The 17,964-nt window shown below is 48.0% G+C and overlaps 1 protein-coding gene and 1 long non-coding RNA gene across 2 annotated transcripts in view; one reads left to right on the top strand and one right to left on the bottom strand.

Annotated features, from left to right (window-relative positions):
* Positions 1–5,755, bottom strand: part of RAB30 (RAB30, member RAS oncogene family) — a 53,181-nt gene extending 47,426 nt beyond the window's left edge. Inside the window, exon 1 of the mRNA XM_056328570.1 lies at positions 5,125–5,755. The gene's annotated coding sequence lies outside the window, so the exon portion shown is untranslated. The remainder of the gene's footprint in view (positions 1–5,124) is intronic.
* Positions 5,756–5,981: 226 nt separating this feature from the next.
* On the top strand, positions 5,982–17,075 carry LOC130144516 (uncharacterized). The gene is made up of 2 exons (XR_008820154.1): positions 5,982–14,044; positions 14,451–17,075. It is a non-coding gene; the product is annotated as an uncharacterized LOC130144516 (long non-coding RNA).
* Positions 17,076–17,964: the final 889 nt, after the last annotated feature.

Below are 17,964 nucleotides of genomic sequence, written 5' to 3'. Positions count from 1 at the left end.
AAACGCTCTGGAAAGCACACACAAATGATTGCTGCCACAGGGTGCAAGAGTCTTGTACACGTTTGGATTAATTTTCTTCGCTGTTCCCAACAAATCAGCACCAAGGGTTATCACCAGCCTACAGGATGGTAGTTCCATGGTGATCCCTTTCTGCAAGTAATTGGCTGGATTTATACCAAGCAATACTCCCAGTTTAAAGACACACATGCTGCCCTCCGAGTACTTGACTTCTTGCTTAAACAAAAAAAGCAGAGTTTAGTTTTCTGTAACTTCATTACAGAGGAGGAGCGGCACAGTGCAGCAGTGGGTCAGGCTGCAGTAAATTCCCCTCTCCATGGACAGCATCTTTAGCAGGACAGAGTTACCCTAGCACTGCTTGACTTCTGTACTCTTTGGCATCTCTAACACCTTTTTTTTTTCCCCTCCTTTTAAATTCACCCTGCAGGATACAGCCTTTTGAGAAACCATGTGCAAGCTCATCTCTTTTCATGCCACCACAGCCTTTCCTCCCCTTCTTCTTCTCTTCCCTTTCCCATTACTCTTTTCCAGGCCTAAAAGAAAACACTGTTCAGATAGTTAAAGGCTATTTTTTGTTTAGCAGTAGCTACAAGAAAGTGTTTCTGCTAAAAGGAAAGAAAATAAACAGGGTATTCTGTGATCTTTGAAAGGACAGCAGCAGATTTCCATGAGCTCTATCTATACCGAGCAAAGCAAGACCTTACTTGGTGTCCTCTGTTTCTCCTCTCTTTGTACAAGTATTCCCTAATTATCTCAGGAAACTAATAGCTAGGTTAAACAGGTGGTTTAAATTTTGCCTTAAGTATATTAAGGGAGAGCGCACCTCTGCATACAGACAGAAGCGCGATGTAGTGAGAGCGGTAACTCCAGGCGAGGCGAGATGACAAATAGCAATTCAGTCTCCAGCTGTTCGCAGCCTACATACCTATCCCCAGCTCAATACAACAAAGCTCTCTAATGATTTTTATCTACACAGGATGAAATCAAATGGCATTACAACACAAGTCTCACTAATACCTTATGCAGTTCCAATGTTTAATAGCACAAATTAGTTATGAAACTACTGTAACAGCAGACAGACTTTAACATGGTCTTGGCTCTGTTTAAATACTGACAAGGATTTTTAAGGGACAAATTCATCCTTGTTCTGCCCTAATTATTTCAACATATTAGCACCTAAGGAATATTTGACTCAGTCCCCTCCCAGTTTAAATTCATGATTTAAGCACAGGCCAAGCAGGATTACATGACAAACATGACAGATCAGTTCTTTGCCGCAGTAAGAGACCCATTAAAAACAAAATGAGGATTTAGTTAGTTATTGACAGAATCACTGGGGGGGCAGGAAGCTAAATGACTTGATGCAAAATGAAATTACAGAAACTAGAGTCAATCAAAACATTGCTTTAGGTCATCTCATCTGTCCTCCAGCCACAGCAGGGCTGCTGCTGAGCACCTCTGCCCCAAGCTCTCTCCCACCAGGTTGATGTTTTTGGTGTTCAAAACACATCCATAATACAGAAGATTACTTTATTGGCTCTTAAATCTCCTGCTGCAAAGTCTTGCAAGCATCCATACAAGCCTCCTTGTTTAAAGAGCCCCATCACAGCGAGGTATGTCCACCTTGTGCTGCTTTCTGCACTCCTGCCGTGCCAGCCACACTGTTGCAATGAATCTCTTGAACTTTGGCATTGCCCGGGTGGTAATTTGGCAATACACATGAACTAGCTCCCAGCACTTTCCCCCTGGACTCTACCTCCCATACTTGCCAAAAGCAAGGCTTGCACAAACTGTTGTCCCTGCCTTTAAAAAAAAAAAAAAAAAAAAAAAAAGGCAGCGCAATATGCTTTAAAATTAGAACAGAAATTTACCTAATTCCTAGCTCTTATCTCTTCTTGTTTGGCTACATTTTATGCAAAAATAAGAAAGTGCCAACAACACCATACCTCAGCCACAAAAAGTACCACCTGCAGATACATCTATCTGGGAGATGCCACAAAACTTAGAGCAAGCGCCTCAACGTGCTGATGGATGGATGCCGGCTTGGCTATACAGTGAGGACCAAATGAGGGCAGCGCCAGAGCCAGGAGCTCTACAGCTTGCATTGGAGAGCCACAAAACTTCAGCTCAGGCAGCAAGCAACACCTTCCACCTGCAGCTGGGCCTGGGAAGACGGGCAGCACGCAGCATAGATCCACTAACAGAGAAAAGCTCTTTCATAAGAAAGCAACAAGCAGAGGTTCAGTTTGCTCACAGACACCTTTTGCCCGCTCCCCACTTCTCACCTTGCCTCCCCATGCCTGTCTGGGAAGCGACTGCTCAGTTCCTCCCTGAACAGCCTTCTTCATCCACCCACCTCTCCCCTTCAGAAACTTCAGTTGCCTCACCATACCCCAACTCCACGCTACAACAAAACCACTGTCCTCTTATAGCTCAGCTCTGGAGCAGAGAAGAAAGTGAAGCTTAAAAGGGAGTAAGTCCATCCCAGCTCTGGCACTTCCCAGTTCCTCTCATCTCACCGGTCTTTGGGTCTCCCTATACATGAGGTTCACCTCAGGGCAGCTTGAACTTCTTTCTGCGACAGTTCTGCGATGGGCAATTTAATACAGCACAGGGCATGTGGGTGACGCTGATAAAGCCAATTTGCAAAGACTCAACTTCTGGCTTCACTAAGAAGCCAATCAACGGCATCAGACACAACTCCACTAAGAGCAGGACTAAGACACAAGAAAACTGTACAGAGTATGACCACAAGACCATCTACCCCTAAATCCCCTTTCAGAAACTAGACACCAGTAAGAAATGGGGGGAAAAGTAAAAGACCAGAGGAAATATTTAGTGCTGCTTTGCTGGGATATTCTCTTTGCTTCCAGCAATTGGCATCTTGAGGACCCTTTGAATCACAGCAAATGCATACATTGCATTTAGGTCTTCGCAGAATCAGTAATCAAATGACTCAAGAGGAAGGGCCCCTTAGCTCATCTGTGCTTTTTCACAGCAATCACTTGGCTATTGAGTGATTTTCAGCTTTCAGTCCATTTTTCTGTGTCTATATTTCGGTTGCTGCAAGGCAAAATTTAATCTTATTATATTAATAGTGTAGATTTGAGGTACATTTTTAATCCACTTCTTGCGGTGGTATAGCATAGCTTGAAAATGTTTGCGCTGTCACAAGGCTAATTCAAGAAATGTCACAAATTCGGAAAAAATAACAAAACAAGCATAAACACCAAAACATGTTTGTAAAGATATATACCATATAAAGATGAAAGCAGAACCAAAAAAAGGGACATCACAAAAACTGCATAAATACAAAATCCCTGGCCATGGATTCCTTGCTTATTCTCCCCAACTCCTGTATCAATACCTCTCAGAACAGCTCCCAGGCTATGTTTTCAAATTATCACTTCATTTCCAGTGTCTTCTCTCCATAGATAACAAAATCACTGCTATAAAACTTCTGCTTCTATAGCCAAGATGGGAAACCCTCTATTAGATTACCCATTCCCTCCCTTGTAAAAGAAAGGGGAAAACGCCATTCCAGGAAATAAAAATGTTAAAAAAAATACCAAACAAACAAAAGCAACTCCTGCATGCACTGTTTTTCTTCCCCTTTGAGTCAGTAACAGAGGAAGGAAGGAAAACACACAGATAAAATAAATGTAAGGAGAAGGTGTGGATGCAGCCTGTTTATCCTGCTTGAAGAGGGGAGGGTGGTTAAATGCCACACATTGCATACGGACACCCCAACCACCGCCTTGGTGTTTACAAACACTTTGATCAAACCAAACAGGGAGTTTCATTGTCCCCACTGCACTCATGTCACCCGTCCCCCAGTGCTGCGATTCCAGGGAGAGCCTGCCAGAGGACACACAGTGCCAGTTACACAAGAGAAGCGCAGAAGCAAATACGCAGCAGAGGGAAAGGAAAGAAAAAAAAATATATATATCAGCCAAGCTGCACACTCTCTTCCTGCTCTCAGAACAGCCTCCAAGTCGGGCTTTGGAGTGGATTAACTTTAAAGGGCACTGAAAGATGCTGACAGATTTGAGGTGAGCAGGATCTCTCTGTGTGCACGCATTTCACCACCACCAGCACCAGATTATACATCTGGGGTCCATGAGCGATTGCAGCGATAATGGAGTTATAGAAGGGGATCAAACCTTCTGCTGTTAGGCACTAAGGAAAAAAAATATCTAATATCTTGCATTAATATCACATCACCATTGAAGTAAAGATCTGAACTGCACCTCAGAAACAGCAAGGGAAACAAGTAAGGAAGCCACACTAAAATAAAGTGCTGCCAGACCACAAAGTTTTAACAAAATTTAAAATATACACACTTCTCTTATTTACGATAAAAGGGAAAGAGACCAGAACGATAGTTTGGAAGCTGAAATGAACCACCCGGCTGTCCGGCTGACAACTGACAATGCATACTCATGAAATGACTTGGAAAAGAAACCTGGACCCACTGCACATAGCCAGAATGGAAAGCCAGTTCGATTCAAATCTCCCCCGTTTCCCTGAAAGAGGGGAAGAACGGGGGGATCAAAACACAGAAGCCGCACGACGCAGCTCACCAGCATCCCCAAAACCATCCCAAAACAGACTTTCCCTGTTCGACTTACTAAAAGATGGTCGTGTTCCCCGCCCTCCCCCTCCCCAGGAACCCCAGGTCTCACAGGAGCTCAGCAGCACTTAACGACAGCAATTAACAATCCATTTTATTTTTTCCGCTGTTAAACGGACGACAAACGGGACGGTGCTCTGCCCGAAGCATCCCGAAGTTGCGGGAGTTTCCCGACGGCAGCGGGACGCACAGCGCGGCCGCACCTGCCCGCCGGACCCCAGGGGCGGGGGGGGACCCCTGGCCGCGGTATTTCTCCGACGTAGGGGTTTTGGGGGGTTCCCCCCCCACCCCTTGCTCAGCAATGCCAGGGAAAGGAGACGCTGCCCTGCTCGGCAGCGCTTCTCCCCGCTGGGGAATGCCAGGCGCGGGGGAGCGCACGGGGAGATGGGGGGATTGGCGGGGAGCGGGGGGGGGGGTGGTGGTAAAAGGGGGAGGAAAACCAGAGGAAGCGAGAAGAGATGCGCAGAACTCACCTGGTTTGGGATTTTTCCTCCCTCTCCACGATCATGAAACGAGGCGGGAACCAGGAGCCGGTCACCGGCGATGGTAGAAAGCCGGCAGCCCCCGGCCGCCCCACGACGGGGATAGCGGGGCTGGGTAGGGTGCAGCCCCCGCACACCCGGGGGGAGGTGCTGGGCCGACCCCGGCGCAGTGCAGCCCCCCAAGGGATGGGTGCAGGGCAGCCCCCTCCCTCCAGAGATGGGTGCCGGCCGCCCACCCGGTGCGGGGCAGCTCCCCGGAATGGGTGCAGCGCGGTCGGACGCAAAGCGGCCACGCTCAGGGATAGGTGCCGAGCCACGCCGCTCCTCCCCGTGCAGCGCAGCCCACTCGGAACGGGTGCTGAGCCACCCTCGGGCCAGGACAGACCCCCTCCCACCGGGACGGGTGCAGCAGGGTTCGGTGCACGGTAGCGCTCTTCAGGAATAGGCGCAGGGCCGCCCCCGGCTGCAGGGCAGCCCCCCAAGCTGATGCAGGAGCAGGGCCGCCCCGGGCCAATGCTAGGGGGCCGGAGCGGAACGGGAGCAGGAGCGGGCTCCCCCCCCCGCCGTGGCCGGCAGCGGCAGCGGGAGGCGGCACCGGCGAAGCACAATGAACGGCGGCGCGCCCCCTCGGCCGCCCGCTGGGCAATGACATCACCCCTCTCGCCCGCCGGGGCGGGGCCAGCGGCCGCGCTGCCGCCTCCCCATTGGCTGGCGCCCACCGGCAGCGGTGGCTTCTGGGGATTGTAGTTTAACGAAGGACGCGCTGCGCGGAAGCGCGCAGGGCGAGGACTCGATTTCCCGACAGGCCCCGCGCCGCGCGGTCGCGCTGGGGCGCGGGCGGGGGCCGGGGAAGGAGGTGGTGGCAGCCGCCATGTTGATGGCGTGGGATGCTCGTAACTTAGGAGGAGCGGCCGGGGAACCGGGTTAAGATGTCGGAAAAGGGGGAGGGTGGGAGCCAGGTTTTGGTTTAGGGGGTGGAAAGAGCTTGTTCGAGAGAGCGAGAGAGGAGGGGGGCGGTTGAGGGGATGCGGCGGGTAGTGGAGGGCTCTGAAGGGCGTTACGCAGCGGCCCGCTGTCCCTCGGTGCCCGCCGGCTCTGGGAAGGGCAGTGCCTCTCTGTGGGGGGAGCGAGGTGAGGGGTGGGAGTGCGTTCCCGGGGTTCGCCCCCCCCCTTGCGGGCCGGAGCGGGGCCCCTGCGGTCCTGGCGGCGGGGCCCTGAGGCGGGCGGGCCTCGGCGGCGCGGGAGCGGCGGCCGCTGAGGTGGGTCTGTGGAAGGAGCTGGGGGGCGCTCGGACGGGGCCGCGGGCCGGGTTGTGGGGGCTGCGGGGCGTGGCGGGGCCGGGGGGCGCTGGTTTGGGAGGGGGGGAGGGGGCTCCGTGGCTCCCGGGGTTGTGCCCCTGGCGCCCTGTGGGGAGAGGGGTCCGGTGCGGGGCTGTAGCTGCCGAGGTGTTGGGCCCCGGCCTGGGATGAATGCAGGCTGGGTTAAAGAGCAGGGCTGGGCTCATGGCCTGGCCTTGGTGGGGCAGGCCTCGGCGGGGAGCAGGCTGGGACGTGCCCTTGTCCCTTGTCACACACAGGGTGGTAGCTTGTGCGTGCTGGCTGGAGGCTCTTGTTATTTTTTTTAAGGGTCGTGGCTTCTTTCTGATAACAGTACTGACAGTGTTTTGCTGTCACAGGTACGTGGCTTAGTGTGTCCAGCTTTGCCCCTTCCCACAGGGGGCTGTTACCTGCGTGTCTGAAAGAGGGTAGATTTAGAATCGATAGTGGGAAGCAATTCTTCCCTGTGAGGGCGGCGAGGCGCTGGCCCAGGCTGCCCAGAGCAGCTGTGGGTGCCCCATCCCTGGCAGGGCTCAAGGCCAGGCTGGACGGGGCTGGGAGCAGCCTGGGCTGGTGGAAGGTCCCTGCCCATGGCAGGGTGGTTGAAACGAGATGATCTTTAAAGTCACTTCCAACCCAAACCAGTCCATGATTCTGTGTCCATAGAGACATAAATCAACCTTGAAAAAGCTGAGAGAATGGATGAGGTGGTGTAAGACCTCTCAGCATGGTACGGGAGCAGCCAAGCTAACTTGCTTCCCGGTTTTCTTACCTGAGCTTGCTGTCTTAGCTTAGCCAGCTGACTGGGTGCTGTCAGAATTTCAGCATACCTTCTGCCTGGCGTATAGGAGTTAGGCCACATTTTCAGCAATGGGTGGTAGACTTTCCTGTGCTGAACATCACCCCTGCATGTGCTAGGCCCTGTGTTGAGGAATGTGAAATGATCCGTTCACCATATGAAAGATTAATTAAATCCCTGTTAGTCTTAAAGAACTTGAGTTCCATGAAATAACATGTGAAAGATCGTTGCTCAAAACTTGTGCGTGGTTTGTGAAATAACACTGTTTCTAGTTACAGCTGATTCCTGTGAAATAAAGTACTTTATTACTTCAAGAAGATACTCCATTTAAAAGAGTTGTGAAGAGTTTCACAGGCTCACTGGAAGTCTTTGTTAAAAAAGTCCAGCAGTAGTATAGCTCAGGAAAAATGGAGTTACAAGTTTTGTTTAATACTTTGGCTCCTCCTGGAGGTAAGTACAATGCATTTGCTCAGGATATCATCTCGCAATAACTACACAGATACAGTGGTCTGTTTGCCCCAGGATATACTTGGAACAGTGTAGGGAGGATGTCATGAGATGTTCTGTGGTACAGTTACTTAACTTGAACCTTGCAGCCTTTCAGGGTTTGTTGATACTACAGCATTGTGTGCCTTTCTTCTATCTCTTTAAATCCAGCTCCCTCTAGTTAAAGAATCTGAACCAGTTGCATTCCTGTAAAATGTCCAGTGTCCTGGGAGGGGACATGCTTCTCCCCACCTCCAGGGTGGCCAGTTTTGCCATATTCATCACTGAAGAAAAGGAGTGGAGGGAGCATAATCCTCTGCTGTTGCTATAACTTTCAGTAATAGTTGCATATATCTGAAGAATTCTGAATCGCAAGTACAGCCTCTTTTATTTCTTATCTACTTCTCTACACAGATACCTTTAGATCAGGTGTGCTGTGGGTGGAAAAAAGGGGCAGTGGCGTGATGACTTATGTCACAACAGTTGCCCACTGTAGGCTTTAAGCCTAAGCTTCTGTCTGTGCAGCTGAACCCAAGTAATGATGGTAAGTATTGCAGTGAGATAGCTCGCAGGGGGGAGCTTGGTTGTCTTTTCTGTAACTGTCAGAAAACATGTATGTGAAACCTTCATCCAAGATAGTCTGCTGATCTAATGACGGTATGCTTTGTTATTTAAACTGGTTTAGAAACAACGCATTTCACCTGCATTAATTTCCCTCTCTTCTTCCCCTTCCCCCTTGTGTCTGTGCTGCTGCCCTTGGGAGAAGACAAGGATGCCTCCTGCTTTACAGATCTTTTTATTTCATTGTTTATACCATGTTTCTCTTTCTGAAGCTGTAGACACCACTGATGTCTCAACTAATAGTTGCATATTGAAATGTAGAAAAAAGGAACTGGCTTTGCAATCTACCCAAATGAATGCCTGACGCAAGAAACAAGTAAAATAGTTTTCTATGTATCTATAGCTCACTTTCACCAGTTCGGGAGTATCTGATAGTTGCCGGTGTGTGGATCTTACTCATTGATGATGACTAGTCAGAGATCATCATAATGAAACTCATGTTACATGTCTCAAACTTGGATACTCTGTTCACCTGAAAGCGCTGATGTCCAAGTCTTTTCTGACCCAACGGGTCTGAAATGCAAGATGCACAAGAAGCTTACAGTCCTATTGCAGAAATAAGTGGTGTCTCGGCATTTCATATGAAAACACATAAGGTGACCACAGAATTGAAAACCTGCCTTTGATATTTCTTAAATACGTGGGTATACTCTGGTTTAATACTGCTAATAAAAATTGCAGTGTCCATATGGTCCCGAGCCTGTGAAAGCTGATCCATTGTCTATGTTTTGACTACTATGTTGGCATGCTGCACTACAGAAACTCTGTTCTCTTGTTGCTGAAGTGATTTTGGTCACTGTGGACTCAGGTAAGCAACCACCTAGTGTCTTGAAGACCAGGAGATGTGGTAGGAAGACCCTGCAGGAGGGATGTGGAAATTAAGTAGGCATGTGTGATGCCTTTGTTCAAGAAGAAATTGCTTAATACATGTTTGACGTAATTTCATGTGTAGCAACCTGGCCTCATATCTCAGCTTTCATTCTGACACGTTTTAATGAAAACTTAAAGGATTTGGGTGCCCTAAATTGAGCCTTCAGTGGATAGTATACCGAAACCAGCTCTACAGTCTATATGAGAATTACCTGAATTTTAAGAGTGTACAAATATGTTACATGCCAAGATAATTTTTAAGGTGTCTGATACTCTGCTGTCACAGTGTCAACATCTATGTCAGTGCAGCATGAACTGGCAGGATGTTGGAGTTGTCTGAGTTCTTGAAAATTAATTGCCAAGCCATACATAATTCTTAGTGTGCAAATTAGCTAAATGAAAATATTTTCATGTGCACTCAAACAGGGAGTGGGATATGGTTTCTGAGGGTGATTGATGCTACCTGTGCTAGCCTTGGTACATAAGATTTGGTTTTAACTCCCATTTTCTTAGTTATCCCAGCTATAAAACTTTTTTGTCACAAGTTGTCCACAGTCCCCTTGGAGGAAGGAGAGTTGAAAGTGTCACAGAGGAACTGCTTTCTTCAAGACCTATGGGGAAAGGGTATAAACACTCAAAATTACTGCTCGGATTTTGGAGGCCGAAGAAACCGCTACAAAGGTATTTTGTTTGCGTCTCCTGTGGAGCAATTTCCCAAGGACTTGCCAGAGCTGCAAGGTGAAAGGTGAGAGGGTGAGTTCAGCTGGGTGGAACAGGCAAGTACTTCTATATCATGTTGTTGTTTCATAGTATCTTAATACAGAAAAATAGGTTGTGTTGTCTACTTCATTCTTCAACAGGAGAGTTTGGAAAAACAGGTAAGAGTTGGAAGGCTTCTGTGCCGTTTTAAGTGTTCTCAAAGAAATTTGAGGTGGCAGCTGTTAAACCAATTTCTGGAAGAACCTAATCCTCCTGCATAGCCAAAAAAGTTTGTAAAGCTTCTCAGAAAATAATTCTAGTGACTAATTATGAAGTCTTTATTTTTTTTTATCTTTCAGCACAAGAAGAATCCTCCAAGAGCAGTCGGGAACCTCTTCAGGTGGCATGAATGTGTTCGACTGAATCGAGGCAGCAGTTACACAACAGGAAGGGGTATGCAGGCTGCTGCAAGTCCCTGGGTTCATAACAACCAGTATTGGAAGGAACTGGGTTTAGTAGAGAGGAAAACTTCTTCCACAACTTATAACTCCCTTGAATTTAAATGAGAACATCTAATACTGAAACAGGAAATTACTTTTATTGTAGGTACAGGAGATCATCAGAATAGGGGACTTAAAAGTGCTAGTCAGGGCTCTGTAGTGGGCCTTGGAAAACCTGCAGGTAGTTCCCATACAAGAGACCAGCTGTGGGGAAGCTCCCCTTTGGGAAGGCACTGTAGCACTGGGGGGATGCCGCTTGAGCAGAGGAGACTCCAGTTGAGTATGTTCTGCAGCTGTTTTTTAGTTACATGGGGATGTATCTCTTAAGGTGGGATGGCCTAAGGTGACTACAGAAGACCATAGGTTTGTAGGCAGACCACATTTCCCTTGAGGGCATAGATACAACTGTGCAGTTCAGAACCACCTAAACAGTTCCATTTTTCGTCAAAGAATATTACCAGATTTAAAAATAGTTGTGCTTGCTCCACTGAACTCCTGCAGGAGTTAGCTGGCTGAGTGCAGCACTGCTCTGAAGATAAGCCTTCCCCGCCCTTGGGTCGCTGGAGACTGGCACACAGACATGACTCGGATGGGCTCCAGGCCGAGTGTAAATCCTTTGGCTGCCTGTGTTGTAGCTTTAATATATACAGGCAGCACGCTTGGGAGCTTCCACGTGGAACAAGAAAACACTCGGGCAGGGCCAGTTGGGATGTATTCTGTGTGTGCACTGCCCTCTTCAGCGCAAAACTTGATAAAACCCTGTAGTAGTGCGTACGACAGGCGGGGGCATCCTGCTGAGGTTACACTAGGTGTGGACCTCGGTTGCCGCAAATCCTGGAAAGGTCTATTTTTGTTGTGTAGTGGTAAACCTGAGTTAGTAACTGATACCGTTCAGCCAGTGTGTGTGTCTGCCAGACAAGTAGTCCATGAGCTGACCTCCTCAAGCATGGGGACTAGGCTTTACTCCTTTACAAAAAAAAAAAAAAAGGGGAGGCAGCAAGGACTTTTTTTGAAGGGTCACATAAACTCTACTGCAAGTAAAAGCCCACTAAAAATCTTGGTGGAAAGAATACATTTTGGGAAATGATGAGTGCTGTGACAAAAAGTAGCGTGATTTACAACAATTTTCCGATTCCGTTCCTTCTCTGTGTTTTTCTGAGATTTGTAGGGGAGAAGTGCTGGACACAGAGTGTGAAAACCGTAACCAGAAGTAAAAATTTAATTCTAGCAAGCAGAATTTTGAGTGAAATTACACGCCGTTATTTTCTAAGAAGGTCCTTTATCTAAACCAGTAATGCTGGAGTCCCTGATCATGCATGCTAGTGGTCTCAGGGTCTCCAGCTATTTGGATGCAGTGGCGCAAAGCTTTATGTTGCTTCCTATGTGTTTCAGCTTAGAATACAATCTTTGGCAGTGTGAGTACCTAAACAGTAGTGCAGTCAGAACATTCCTTACTGTAGACAAACCATTTCCTTTTAGGTAAGTAACGCTGCACTGTGAAAAAGCACACAACTCTAGGGCGAGCTTCATTTCATAGTGTCTCCTGTGCCAGAATTCCCTGGGCTTGTTCTCTTCCTTGCCTTGGACTCTGCTGTTTACCCAAACTTTGAGCCTTTCTGCGCATTATCTCTGGTCGGCTCTTTTCCATCACCTGATTATTTTTTGTTTGGTTTTTTTGCCATTTCTCTGCAAATACCTCTTCCTGGAAACCTGGGAATGACAGTAAGTATCTCAGGTTCCTGGCCAAGTTTCCACTCATGGTTTCACTTGCTCCCTTCTGTCAAGTTATTTACATGTAGTGTCCTAAGGATATAATTTAGTGGATGGCTAGCAGCAAGCAGCTAACCTTTATGTCTTGGCCCCAGTCTGCATAGGTCAGGTTTACACAAGCCTGCTGCCTCACAATAAATTCAGTGGCCTCTCTTACAGCCCTTGGTTTCCTTTTGCACAGCTTTATGACAAAGATAGTGTTCTGCTGTTGCAGATTTAAAAATGGACATGCTAGGACTGATTGCTTCACCTACTGAGCTGCATGACCCAGAATCTCTTCTGAACCTTGCCTTTCTGCATACGTGAGGCCTAGGTGAGAAGGATTATTTCTCATGTCTTAATAGGTCTGACATGCTGCACTGCAGGAGAGGTTTTCCAAAGCTAGCGTTGAGGTGTGAAGCTGACTAAGCTACCGTGCTCAGAGTCTTGTCCTTGGGTTCTGAGTTGATGCATGTCCAAGTTGGTTTGTATCCAGCAGAGCCTTTCTGGGTATGTGTTCCCAGGAGGTGTATTACCTGAGCTCCCTGCTTTGAGCTCTCAGAAAATACAGCTGCATGATGCAGAGGCTGTGGTGGCATTGCTTGTTTAAGGTATTTGGTGTTACCTTTCTACCTTTTCTTTCCCGTGCCATGTTACACCACTCCCTTTTGTGCCAGCACAACTCTTTGGAGTGGCATAGTGAGCTATCAGTGTCTTGATCAGGGTGTTAATGCACACTCCCTGCCCTCTGTATGCTTTTCTGTGGCTCGGGGCAGAAGCAGAGGAGGTTTGTAGTTTGCAGCTTTCTAAAACCTGGATCGGGTTAGTGAGCTGGTTTGGAGCATTTGCAACATGGCACTAAAAAGAAGTGGCCAGGTGTACAGCAGCGGTCGGGCTTGGTGCTGAAGCCTCTGTCTCATTAAGTCATGCGCATAAGGATGCAGTTTATTTTGTGGGGGAGGAACAGCAGCAGTAGTGCAGTGTCGCTTGTGCACATGGATGCTCTTGTTAATCATGTTTTGCTGCTTTAGGGCTCATGACCCAGCCAGATGTTCTGCTGCCTGTAGCCCTCTGACCAGGCAGTGGCAGCTCAAGAAACCCTGATGTCTGTAAGCAGCGCTGTGATTGCTAGGTGTAGTCCAAACAAATCCCAGTGGGAGAGGAGAGCTGGAGTAAGATGCGGAGCAGTTTTCCCCTAAATGTGGGCGGGGGGTTGACTCTTAACGGAGTACAAATACGTTTTCTTAGGATGGAACTAATTTCTTACATTTAGGGAGTTGCATGTAACCCCTGCACACTTAACTAAATATCCCTTTTATATTTCATGGCAGAACAGTTCTACAGTAACGAGACTGAGGTACTAAAATCTTCCACACGTGATAGATAAAAACCTGATCCCAGTTTTCCGTGTCAACATTTTGGCAGTGCTCCTGATACTAGCCAAGTTAGCTTCTCTACTGTGAACTCCTGCCACGCAAATATGATCTACTGCCTTCGTTCTGGTAACGGTGAATGCTGTCCTCTGATGAGGATGATGTAGTGGCAGGTGTTTCGGAGTGACATGCGGTGGCTTGGCTGTACTTGCTCTGCTGTAGCCGATGTCGGCTAAAATAATAATTGCATCCCCTAAGAGTTAGATTATTGCTGCTGTTAATCTTTCTGGAAAAAAACAAATGAGAAGTAGAGGCAGATAGAATCCTCACGTGAATTGGCAGGAGGGGGGTGCTATGTCTCACCAGGGACGGAGGGCAGTCGTGCTTGTGAGGTCTGTGTAGCCTCCTGCAGATCCCTGCCCACTGAAAGCTCCTCTCGTCTCCAGGGTCAGTTGTGACTGGAGCAACCGCTGTCCCGATGCTACCTCCTGCAAACAGGTGAGGAAAGAGAGTTTATTTTAGTAGGTCCAATGAGAATAAGTAAATTTGCTTACTTTTAAATTATTAAATAGATTTAATTTATACAATAATTTATATTTTTGTCATGTAAATGTGAATACCAGAAGTAAGGCATATACCTATATAAAATGTATGTTTAAATACATCTATGTTGTCTATGTTAATAATTTATGAAGTAACAATTATAAATTAATAAGCCAGGGAATCATGGAAAAATACTGGAGCTGTTTGTTGCCAACGGATTGCTGGCATGGAGTAGCTGTTCCCTCTTAAGAGCGGATCAAACACAGCAGCCTGGTCCCCAACAAATATGGTTTGTGTGAATCCTCTCGTTTTGTTAAAGTTCCTAATCGTGTCTGTCTTTTAAACTTTGCTCTTTGAGAAGGTTATTTGGCCGTGGATTAACCTTGCCATGAGTACCGAGGCATGTGACATGCTTGGCCATGGAGGCAGGTATGTGTGGGCTCTTTCACAAGTTTGTCAACACTTAAGTGCAGTGGCTCTCCAGAATGGGTAATGTTGCTGCCATTCACTCTGAGTGGCATTGCAGCCTCATTCACGTGGGTTTCACGGTATCTCAGGCATCCCAGCCTTTCGCTATAGTCCGCTCTCCATTACCTGAAGGTGAATTTAGATAGAAATGCTCACGACTGCCAAGATCCTGGGTTTGGAAGACGCCTGCTTCCCTGTAATATTCAGTCATGCTGTCTGGTGGGGATGGATCTGCTTCTTGGGTATGGCCGATTTACCCGTCTTATTTCTCCCAAAGGATACGTGCGTCCTGGGCTTTCCCTGTGCTATGTGCACAGCCTCCAGGCAGTGGTCACCTCTGTGGGACGCCAAGGGATGGCTACCCCAGTCATCCCTGAATTTACTGCTCAGCACCCCGTGACATAGCAGGGAGTGCAAGGCATTATTTTGCTCAAGTCCACCACCCTCAACTGGCATTTATTTTTTCGTCACCATTTTGTTTCTGGCTAAAACAAAGGTGTTAAGGGAGGCTTTGTGCCAACACACAGGTTTTCCAAACTTTGGATTTTTCCCTTTTCTGTAGTATCTCTCTGTCACCCAAACATAGCACATCACACTCGTGTTCAGTCTGTAGGTTATGCCCTGATAGGTGTGAGTAGCCCTAGGATAATTCCCCGTTTATTCAGCTGTGTGGAGCTGGTGATTCCAGTGGCTCCAAAATTCTGGCTATTGCATCCCATCATTCTAAAGAAGACAAATGAAAGCTTGGAGGAAAGAGCCCTCCTTTCCTTCTTGTCTGTTGGGATGTGCCGAGCAGCCCCAGAGCTGGTGCAGGGGTCTGATGGGATGCTGACCTCCATCCATCCCCTGCCCTGGGTGGTGGGACAGCAGCACCCTAGGGTGGAGGAGGCCAGGGGCCATCCATCTCAAGAGCTGCTGTCTTCTACCTTTGTCACTCTGTCCCCGTGGCTTCTATGTCCCTTTCCCTGAAACTCATTGCCATTTTTTTTGGAAAACACCTGCTCTGATACAGCCCTTTAGCACAAGCAGTCTTTAGATACAGCAGGCCAGGGTGCATCTTGGCATGCCATCAGATGAACTTTTTCAGGTCTTTAGGTAGTTTGTAACAAAGGGGATATTAGTGTGGGCAAGGTCCAAGAAATACTTTTGTAGAGGCATGTGTGACGTCTGCTAAATTTGAAAAAGCCTTATGTGACTTGGTCTTCTCTTTAGTGGCACTGTCATCAGGTCTTCTTCCATGACTCTATCGTGGTAATCTTGCATTAGAGTTTTGAGATCTGCCAAGTAAGGAGGCCCTGATGAGCCCACAGTGTGAAGGTGGCTCTACACTGTTTCCAAGGGTCCTTCAAAGAATGTGTTAATGGGAAGAACAGTTTGACCCATTTCCATTATTTTTTTTTAATAGATGTTTCAGCCCCGAGAATCCCTGCATATTCCATGTAACTTACAATCAATTAATTTTCTCCATTTTCTCCAATACGGCCATTTTTATGCAAAGGCATATAAATGGCATTTCTTAGTAGGCATTCCTTTCATGTTGTGTATTACAGCTGCAGGTATCCACATCAGGTAAGTCAGGAATATTTGAATAACAAATGTTAAAATGGGTCATAAACCACAAGAGTTGCTGAGTTCAAACTTCAGAGGACCTGGATCCTTTCCTGGTACATTCAGTGGGCGAATAATTTATACCTCAGGACCATGTTTTGCACTGGAGGACATCTGTGTGACTATCTGGCTGCTGCTACTTCAGCATCTCTTACCTCTGGGATGAAATCTGGTTCCCATTGAATCTCTGTGTGGGTGGAAAGAGATCTAATAACACTTAAAAGGTAGATGAAAAGTGCTGTCCATGTGCTGAGTTTCATATTTTTAACCTTTGCATTTTTTAAAGTAGCCCCTTCCATTTCTTAAACGGGTGACACCTGAGGCTAAGTAGATCTCTACAGCCAACTGCCTGAAATGCCTCGGAGGCAGAAGTGCCGTTTTGCACAGATACCCAGTAAAGATGCAGAACCACGGTACTGCTGGGAACCAACCAGTCACCACTAAAATATGGTAGTGCAAAAACTCGTCAGGAGGCTGAGCAAACCCAGCCCTTCTTACAATGTTATGCCTACAGCATTCTGTCTAAAACCCATTATCCCTTGGAAAAGTAGTTGACAACATGGTAAAGAGGAGAATCAAATACCTTCCCAGGGTTCTCCCCATTTTAATGCACTCATAAATGTAGCCAAGTACCTCTCCGGCATTAATAAAGAGGATATTGGAAGCTATCTAGACACAACGTAACTTCTTGAACCTTGAAAGACTTCTAACGACTCCTCCATTTCCACAGCTGGTTTGTGGCATCGTTGGGTATGTTCACATTTCCAAGTCCAAGACATGAAGTGGCTTTGTATTATTTCTTTAGAAAACAGCTGAAATCATAAAAGGAGCCCTGATTTTCAAAACACAAATGTTTGGTATGGCTTTTATTTTAAATAAAATTCAGGCATGCACGTGCTTATACAGTCAACTCTTAGATGGGGTCTGTGGTTTCCTAGCCCGTGTGTTTTGCCTACGGAGCGGCAAAGAGAACACTGGCCATGTTAGCAGGCATAAACCCTTCTCTTCGTATCTTCGCCGCCGTCACAGACTCTCCTGGGGATGTGGCTGTAAGTTTAAACCTGGGCTGGATGCAGCTGTAAGGGGAGCGAGGGGACGGCAGAGCCCCCGGCTGCAGAGCCCCCGGCACCCTGTAATGCTAACAGCGGGGGAGGGTCTCGGTCCCTCTGTCTCGGGTCGCACCTCTGAGGTCTTCAGTGTAGCCAAATACCACAGGGAGCTGCAAAATGCACATCAGAGAAGTGTTGATCTGTGCTGGCTTTGAAATCGGAGAGGCTGCTCTAGCTGCTGGCCCACTGTACTTGGGGTCCCTGCTGCGGCGGGTGGCTGTACAATGTTCACACACTGCTTTCAGTGCTTTACGGGCTGGGTGCTGAGCATGATGGCCTTAGTGCTTCCTTTATTTCCTAACCCTCCATTTATCGTTAGTAATTACAAGAAATCAAATGTATTGAGCACCAGCCCCAGGCACCAGCAGGGGCTGGGGGTGACCTGCTGGGGGGCAGCTCTGCGGGGAAGGGCCCGGGAGTGCTGGTGGGCAGCAAGGTGCCCGTGGGCCAGCGGTGTGCCCTGTGGCCAAGGGGCCAGTGGGACCCTGGGGGGCACCAGGAGGAGCGTGGTGGCCAGCAGGTCGAGGGAGGGGGTCCTCCCCCTCTGCTCTGCCCTGGTGGGGCCGCACCTGGAGTGCTGGGTCCAGTGCTGGGCTCCCCAGCTCCACAGAGACTGGGAGCTACTGGGGAGGGGCCAGCGGAGGCTACAGAGATGATGGGGGGACTGGAGCATCTCCCTGGTGAGGGAAG

This window comes from Falco biarmicus, chromosome 2 (assembly GCF_023638135.1).
Source record: "Falco biarmicus isolate bFalBia1 chromosome 2, bFalBia1.pri, whole genome shotgun sequence".
Classification (NCBI taxonomy): domain Eukaryota; kingdom Metazoa; phylum Chordata; class Aves; order Falconiformes; family Falconidae; genus Falco; species Falco biarmicus.
The sequence above is the reverse complement of the archived record's forward strand: the minus strand, read 5'-3'. Positions and strand labels throughout refer to the sequence as shown.